We start from the raw sequence: 6015 nt of genomic DNA on the forward strand, positions 1-6015 counted from the left end.
AAGGAGCAGGAAGAGAGCTACGTTCTCTCACAGGCATTTCAGAGCAGAGGGACTTCACTCAGCACCAGAGGAGAAGGGGGAGGGGGAGCCAGCCCCAAATCTCCCCTAAAACCAATTCCAGCTTGTACTAGGAAGAGAGAGGCGTGAACACCTTTTCTTGCTGTTTCTCAAAATGCCAAGCTTACCCCCACCGATGGGCCTTAGCACCTGCTGTGCCCCCTCCCTTGCAGGCCACATGACTCACTCCCACACTTGACTTCTTAGCTCAAGAAACATTAACCACTGTTGTTATATCATTCAGGATAGGTGAGACTGTGCTGCTGAAACAAACAACTCCTGTTTCAGTCAGCTCAGGCAGCTGTAACAAATAGCACAGGCTGGGCAATGTAAACAATAGAGATTTATATCACACAGTTCTGGAGGCTGGAAGTCCTAGATCAAAGTGCTGGCTGATTTGTTTTCTGGTGAGGGCTTTCTTACTGGCTTGCAGATGGCCACCTTCTTGCTATGTCCTCACATGGTCTTGGAGCATGTACAGAGAGAGGGAGAGGGAAAGAGTGCTCTCTCGTGTCTCTTCTTAGGAGGACGCTAATCCTATGGGATCAGAACCCCTCCCTTAGGACCTCATTTTACTCTAACTACCTCCTTAAATGCCCATCTCCGAATATAGCCACACTGGAAGTTAGGGCTTCTTCAATATATGGACTGGGGGGAACACAGTCCATAACAACCCCCTAAGTCTCAGGGGCTCAAACAACATCATTTATTCCTTGTTCACATTGTGTGTCCAGTTCAATCAGCAGGGGCTCTGCTCAGTGGAGTCGTAGGGCCTCACTGGTGGAGCAGCCCCTTTCCAACTTGCACCTCCACAGTCTCCAGGAAGGGGAAGGGATGCTGGAGCCTCTTCGACCAGCAATGCAATCCTCTGGCCTGGAGGGGACATACCTCACTTCTGTGCAAGACACATCAACCAGACTGACCTCAGGGGCCAGGAGAGTGACTCTCCTGAGTGTGCAGAAGGAGAGGGAACAGGCAGGTGAGAACAACACCAGGACTACCATATCATCCCGCATCAGCTCTTTCACATACAGTGCTGGCGAGTCCCATGGTTTTCAATTGCTATGACAGCTAATTTATCAGAGAAATACCAATCAGACCTAAATATTGGAACAGCGCCATTCTTGCCCCCAGAAGTAGCTGTGCAGAATCAGGCTAAGATGTCACAAGGGAGACTTCATTACCCAGCAGTTGGGGCACAGCATTTGGGAAAAATTGTACCTCATGTGTCATTTCCTCAACAGTGTGGTTACCTATGTGTCCCATTTATCCACTGCTGTATAGTGAGTCATCCCAACACTCAGTGGCTTTAAACTGTGGCCACCATGTTGTCATCTCTCCTGGTTCTGTGGGTTCTTGCGGGCATGCCTCCCCCACAGCTGCAGTTAGCAGAGTCCAGAGCTGGAATCTTCTAGAGGCGACCACTCACACAGCTAATAGTTGAAACTCGTTGTCTGGGACCTCAGCTGGGGCTCTAGGTGGAAACACCACATGTAGCCTGAGTATTCTTCAAGCGTGGTGGCTGGGATTCAAGGGTAGACATCCCAGAAACAGGAAGTAGGGGCTGTTGGTTTCCTATGGCCTGGGCCCAGACTATTGCCATGCAGTCCAAGATTTAGATATGCTCACACTTCTTGAAGTCAGTGTGCCGGAGAAGAACTCTCCATTCTACCTCTCTCCCTCGCCTTCCCCTGGCCCACAACCCCAGCGCCACTTTCTCTCAGACCCCATAACCAATCCTGCAGCAGTCCTTTTGGTTCAGCCTCCAAATTCAACCGGAACACACCCCATCTCTAACCTCCACAACCACCACTCTGGTTCTAGCCTCCTCCTCTCACCTGAACCATTCCAGTAGTCTCCTCCTGGTTGCCCCTTGGTCTCCCTTCCTCCATTCAAGCCCCATCCTCCTGGCCCCAGAGTCAGTTCCCATACAGCTACCAGAGGGTTACTTTTATTTTTTTTAATTGTGGTAAAAAAATACATAACATAAAAATTACTATCTTAGCCTTTTTTTTTTTTTTTGAGGTATGCGGGCCTCTTACTGCTGTGGCCTCTCCCGTTGCGGAGCACAGGCTTTGGACGCGCAGGCTCAGCGGCCATGGCTCACGGTCCTAGCTGCTCCACGGCATGTGGGATCTTCCCGGACCGGGGGACGAACCCGTGTCCCCTGCATCGGCAGGTGGACGCTCAACCACTGCGCCACCAGGGAAGCCCCTATCTTAGCCATTTTTAAGTGTAAAGTTCAGTGGCATTAAGCACATTCACGTTGTTGTGCTACTATCACCACCATCCATACCTAGAACTTTTTCATCTTCCCAAACAGAAACTCTGTTCCCATTAAACACTAACTCCTCCACCCCTCCCTCAACCCCCTCCAGCACCCGCCGTTTGACTACTCTAGGTACCCCAGATAAGTGGAATCACACGTTATTTGTCCTTTTGTGACTAGCTTATTTTGAGGTAGGAGGTAGACAGCCCCTGGGCTGAGCAGCTGGGGTTTGTCAAGTGGAATAAATTGGAGCTTTGTTTTCCTTGACACTCCAAGGACAAAGTTAATGGCAGGAGCTGGGCTCTGCTGAGTAAAGAGATAAGATAACCACATGTATCACTCCTGAGGGCAAGGAAACCTCCCCAACTGCACATGCACAGGAAGGCTCCTTGGGGGTTAAAAAGGGAGGGGGAGTTATCCAATTATAGGTGTTGTCAAACCTTCCTTTAGCCTTTGCGCTGGAATCCATCTTGGCAAAAAGATGTGCATGCATATCAGGAAGGTCCCTAAGGTCAGATGTGGTAAAAGAAGCGAGATAATTGGCCAGAGGAGAACAAAGACCCAGAAGAACTGCCCCTGTATAAATGATTTAACCACCTCTTTACTTTGCTCCTCCTCATTAGGGGGGATGCACACCCCCTTTTTCTCCAGGTGTATATTTCTGCTTTGCTTCTGTCTAAATAAACTGCTTCTCTGTGTCTACCCACATGTTGTGCTGTGTCTCTAATAATAAACTTTGTACCTGTTTTTGAACTTTTTGCCTCCTTGAAACATTCTTGCTTTCAAACAGGGGCAAGAGCTAGGGCAACTTTGCTTCTAGCCTCTAGCCCCTGGTGGACTGGTGGCTAGGATTCTTGTTTTCATCCAGGCTACTCAGGTTCAATTCCTGGGCAGGGAAATAAGATCCTGTTTCAAGACCACTCACTGCTGTCTCTCTGAGAACAATTTCATTCAGTCTTTTGTGTTCTGAGTGAGACCAAGAAGTACCCTGTGGGGCTCCTGGGCACAGAAGCCTTTTTGTCCCCCATTTCTTGTAGGCAAGACCCCAGCCTCCATTACCTTTCCTGAGTTCCAAAGGGCAGATTCAAACAGTTGCTAATCAAAGAAGGAGCAGCCAAGAAACCACCTGAGGCAAGATTAGACCAGAGTAAACCCAACAAGATTAAGGACCTCTAGGGCTTCCCTGGTGGCGCAGTGGTTGAGAATCTGCCTGCCGATACCGGGGACACGGGTTCGTGTCCCGGTCCGGGAAGATCCCACATGCAGCGGAGCGGCTGGGCCCGTGAGCCATGGCCGCTGAGCCTGTGCGTTCAGAGCCTGTGCTCCGCAACGGGAGAGGCCACAACAGTGAGAGGCCCACGTACTGCAAAAAAAAAAAAAAAAAAATTAAGGAGATCTACCACCTGAGATGAGATTAAGGGAGTGCAAGCCCCGTACACACCCTAATCTTGTCCAGCAACCCCACCCTTGAACTATTACTATAAAACCCTTCATCAAATCCTCCCAGGTTGGGACACATAGTTTTTTGAGGCAGGAGCCCCTTTGTCCCTCTTTGCCTGGCAAAGCAATAAAGCTATTCTTTTCTACTTCACCCAAAACTCTGTCTCCGAGATTCGATTCAGCACTGGTGCAGAGAGGCCAAGCTTTCGGCATCATGAGCACCCAATTTCCAGTGTGGTAGGGTGTTTCCCCACACATCCAACAAGCAATTCTCCGGACACTGAAACAAGAGGGAAGGGGGCATGTGAAAGAATGACACAGCTCGAGGACATGACAAACTGAATAGAACCAAATGGGTCCAAGATGGTGGATAAGTCGACTTCCACTAGACCTTGAGCCTCAGTATATGCTCACTGTAACACATCAGCAAGCTAAATGACACACCCACAGGTGCCATGACAGTTCCAAAGCCGACCATAAGGATAAAAAAGTGGGCGGTGGCCCAATTCCTGGAAATCCCCACCCCTTCCCCAAAATAGCTGGAATACTCCTCCCACTCATTAGCCTATGAAATTACCCACCCCTATAAAAACTGAGAGCCCCATACCCTGGTGCCTTTCTCACCTTCTGAGATGGCCCACACTCTGTGGAGTATGTTTCTCTCTAAATAAATCTACTTCTTACCTAACACTTTGTCTCTCACTGAATTCTTTCTGCCATGAGATATCAAGAACCTGAGCTTCATTAAGTCCTGAAACCAGGTGTGTGATATTGGTTGGAAGACCGAGGGTTTTGGCCGGGTTCGAGCCCCAGCCACGTGGGTTCAAGTCCCAATCTGAGGTGCACGGTTTCAACACCAGCTGGGTTTTCTACAATTCAACTCAATTCTGACATTATCTACCCAGAAATAGCATCAGATTCCACAGGTTAAGGGCTGTCCCACAAGACTGCCTCCTCTCCTTAAGATGCCAATCACAAATCCTGGCTGTCACCTGTGCTTCTGACCAATTGGCTATAATTCAGAGGTTCCAATGACCTCCTCCTTGGGTTCACTTAATTTGCTAGAGTAACAGAACTCAGAGAAACATTTTACTTACTAGTTTACCAGTTTATTATAAAAGGACATAACTCAGGAACAGCCAGTTGGAAAAGATGCATGGGGCAAGGTATGAGGAAAGTGGTGTGGAGCTTCTGTCCCCTCTCTGGGTGCACTACTCTTCCCACACCTCCATGAGTTCAACATGGAAGCTCTCTAGACCCCATCCTTTTGGGGGTTTTAGGAGGCTTCATTACATAGGCAAGATTGATTAAATCATTGGCCATTGGTTATTGATTCTACCTCTAGCCCCTCTGCCAGTCCAGGTAAGGGGGTGGGACTGAAAGTTCCAACCCTCTAATCACAATATTAGTTCCTCTGGCAATCAACCTTCATCCTCAGGTGACCTAGGGACTTTCCAAAAGTTGCCTCATTAACATAAGACACATTTTTCTCTCTTACTGAAACCAAGCAGGACCCTGTGGGGCTCCTGGGCACAAAAGTCCTTCTATGCCCCCCACTTCTTGCTTACAGGAAATAGGCTTCATTCAGCCTCCATGACCTTCCCTGAGTTCCAAAGGGCAGGTTCAAACAGTTGCTAATCAGGGAAAGGAGGGGATGTGGAGACAAGGGAGGAGCAGTCAAGAAACAGTGGTCCTGGTTCCCCTCTAGGGATATACATAACAATATCTTTGAGCTGCTTTGCAGGTACTGAAACCCCCATCACATGGGAGAAGTAAACTGTATGCTGCCCACAAGCAGGTAGACCCCAGGCCGGTTAGAACCAGAAGGTTGATGATGCTGACTCCCAACTGCCTCACCACCAACCAATCGGAAGAATGTCCACAAAATGAGCACGCTCTCCTCTTTGAACCATTACTATAAAACTCACTGTCCCCTCCAGGTTGGGACACAGTTTTGAGGGCATTAGCCTGCTGTGGCCCCCTTTTCGTGGCAAAACAATAAAGCTATTCTTATCCTTTTTTTTTTTAACATCTTTATTGGAGTATAATTGCTTTACAATGGTGTGTTAGTTTCTGCTTTATAACAAAGTGAATCAGCTATACGTATACATATATCCCCATATCCCCTCCCTCTGTGTCTCCCTCCCATTCTTCCTATCCCACCCCTCTAGGTGGTCACAAAGCACTGAGCTGATCTCCCTTTGCTATGCGGCTGCTTCCCACTAGCTATTTTATATTTGGTAGTGTAT

Source organism: Monodon monoceros, unplaced genomic scaffold (genome assembly GCF_005190385.1).
Source record: "Monodon monoceros isolate NGI ecotype Baffin Bay Population unplaced genomic scaffold, NGI_Narwhal_1 Super_Scaffold_5, whole genome shotgun sequence".
NCBI lineage: Eukaryota > Metazoa > Chordata > Mammalia > Artiodactyla > Monodontidae > Monodon > Monodon monoceros.